The sequence below is a fragment of the Etheostoma spectabile genome, chromosome 9, assembly GCF_008692095.1.
Source record: "Etheostoma spectabile isolate EspeVRDwgs_2016 chromosome 9, UIUC_Espe_1.0, whole genome shotgun sequence".
NCBI lineage: Eukaryota > Metazoa > Chordata > Actinopteri > Perciformes > Percidae > Etheostoma > Etheostoma spectabile.
In genome coordinates this window covers 486262-489021 of record NC_045741.1, presented here as the reverse complement: position 1 = coordinate 489021, position 2760 = coordinate 486262, and the positions used below count along the sequence as shown (strand labels likewise).

General features: G+C 40.6%; 1 protein-coding gene across 1 annotated transcript in view; it reads left to right on the top strand.

Annotated features, from left to right (window-relative positions):
* podn (podocan) overlaps positions 1-2760 on the top strand; it is a gene marked incomplete at its 5' end in the record, with an annotated part of 115756 nt that overhangs the window by 78199 nt on the left and 34797 nt on the right.

The window sequence follows — 2760 nt, the reverse complement described above, 5'->3', positions numbered from 1 at the left end:
GTTTTACTCGGAGCCGGGAGGTCAGTGAAAGCAGCGGTAAAATACGGTGACCAGACGTCCCCGGTGGATCTGTCCCTGGAAATGTCCCCGGTTTACACTGTGACCGACAGACCCAAAATTGGAATGAAGAAAGAAAACTGACCAAACGGAGCTGATTGAGCAGCGCGCTCAGAGATGTTTCAGAAAGCGTGTTTTACGATGCTATAAATCATGGTTATTACATGGAGTCTGGTGGGTTTACAAACGCAATTTCGCGGACTTTATGTTTAAAAAAAAATTATCTTAATCCTTAACAGAAAGGTCGACCTCCTTAGAAACCTTCCCATAATGTTATCAGACACTTGAATATTAATCTGAGTCTGTCGAAGCAAAACGAGCACTTTTATTAAAGTAAATACAAGCTGGACAATTATCATACCTTCCATTGTAGCTTGTTTCTGCGACTGCAGTCAATACGCATCAATGTCAAGGAAAATATTTCCTCAATAGTTTATCTTGTATCCGATACTCAGCTCTAGGTCTAGTGTCCCCGTTTTAAGTTTTACAAAAATTAAAAACATTACGTGTTTTGGAGCTGAAAATGTCCCCGGATTTGTCTGAGAAATCTAGTCACCTACGGTCAAAGCCAGCTACATAAATTGCTACGAAATAGCATTAGCATTTACTTCTTTCCACTAAAACAAAGGGAAACACATGAATTTATTGTTTTTTATAGCTATGATGAGCTGTGCTATGATTTTGGTCCAGCCCACTTGGCATCAAAATAGGCTGTATGGGCCCCTGAACTCAAATGAGGTTTGACACCCTGCTCTAACCGTTTTTTTGAGTGTCTGAAACTTTTTGCTGTGTTTATAAAAGAAAATAAAAGGCAGTTGCGGTATAAATAAATATATTACAAATTAAGATACCACACAAACACATTCCAACCCCCGCCCCCTCTCTCTCTTTGGTTCTTCTCTTCTCTCTCTCTCTCTCTCTCTCTCTCTGTATCTCTTACTCACCATAGACACACACACCACACAAACCTGTGAAAATAAAAAAAGAACCCCCCCCCAAAAAAATGATCAAGACTTAAAAAAAAGAAAGTTATATTATGAGTATGAAAACTCTTGTTCATTACAATTTACTTAATAATTGCAACCACATTGTTGTATTTATTGTTGCAAAACTTCTTATATAGTAGGCCTATATAGTTCGTTTGTTACCATGACAACACCACTGGTCTGAAGCTCAATGTGATGCTGTCAAGGAAATAGTTTTTAATCAGCAATAAATATAACAATTTCTGATCAACCATATCAATTGCATGCTTAAAATAACATAACGGTTAAAGCCCCCACCATTCAGCAACCGACCCACTTCCGGGTTAAATCTGACCACTTCTGGGTTAGGCCCCGCCCAGTCGAGTACGGATACGGATACAGATAATTCATGTGGTAAACAGTAGGGATGAGCGAGGACAGATTATCTGTATCTGTATCTGTTCTGTTACACATGAATTATCTGTATCCGGATCCGTACTCGGAGTGGGTGGGGCCTAAACGGAAGTGGTCATATTTAACCGGAAGTGGGTCAGGTTCTCTTGAAATGTGCGGGGCTTTAACTGGTATGTTATTTAAGCATGCAATGATATGAGTTGATCAAAAATTGTTATATTTGCTGATTTGAAAACTATTTACATGACAGCGTCAGCATTGAGCTTCAGATCAGTGTGGTGTGTCATGGTAACAAACAAACTACAGAACGTTTTGCACAAATGAATACAACACATGGGTCGCAATTATGAAGTAAAATGTAATGAACAAGAGTTTTCATACTCAATATAACTTTCTTTTTAACTTTTTATTTTGTACGATCAGTGTAATTTTTTTGTTTTTGGTTCTTTTTATTTTTTATTTTTTTCATTTTTTTATTTTCACACCAGGTTGTGTGTGTGGGTGTGTTGTGTTTGTTGTTGTGTGTGTGTCGTAAGAGAGAGACACAGAGAGAGAGGGGGCGGGGGGGCAGCTGACAGTAAAAAAAAAAAAATCTCCGATGGCAGGACGCAAGGGGAGTTGCATTAAACCAAGCAGCATGTCTGAAACCCACGTTCACCAGAAATCTACTGGTTACTATGTCTGTAAGTACTATAAACCGAAGTTAAAAACAAAACTGAAGAAACCCTAAACGTTAACGGAACAGATCCGCAGACTGAATGACTGAAGTACGGGGAGCGAGCGAGAGAGATAGAGCGAGCAGCAAAGAGAGAGAGAGAGAAGAGAGGAGAGCGAAGCGAGAGAGAGAGAGAGAGAGAGAGAGGAGAGATGAGAGAGGAGGAGAGAGAGGAGAGAGCGAGCGAGACAGAAAGAAAGAGAGAAGGAGCGCATTTCTCCATGTTCTGTGTGTGTGTGTGATTGAGCCGAGCGTGTTTGTAGGCGGCGGGGGGGCGCTGTGATTATCACAGAACGCTGCGCGGCCAGTTGAGGAGTTTTATTCAATCCGAGCACGGATATTGACTCATATTACTCGGATAATACTTGTACTCGGCAAAAGTGCTTTATCCGTACCGGATACTCGTTTCAGCCGGATACTCGGATCACCCCTAGTAAACAGATACAGATAATGCTGTACTCGCTCATTCCTAGTAGTGATGGAGGCCAAGGCAATACCATCCAGAGTAACTTTATGTTTGGATAATGAGTTTCGGAAGTGTTTAGGGCCCAGCATAATAACTTCAGTTTTGTCTGAGTTTAACATCAGAAAATTGTAGGTCATCCATGA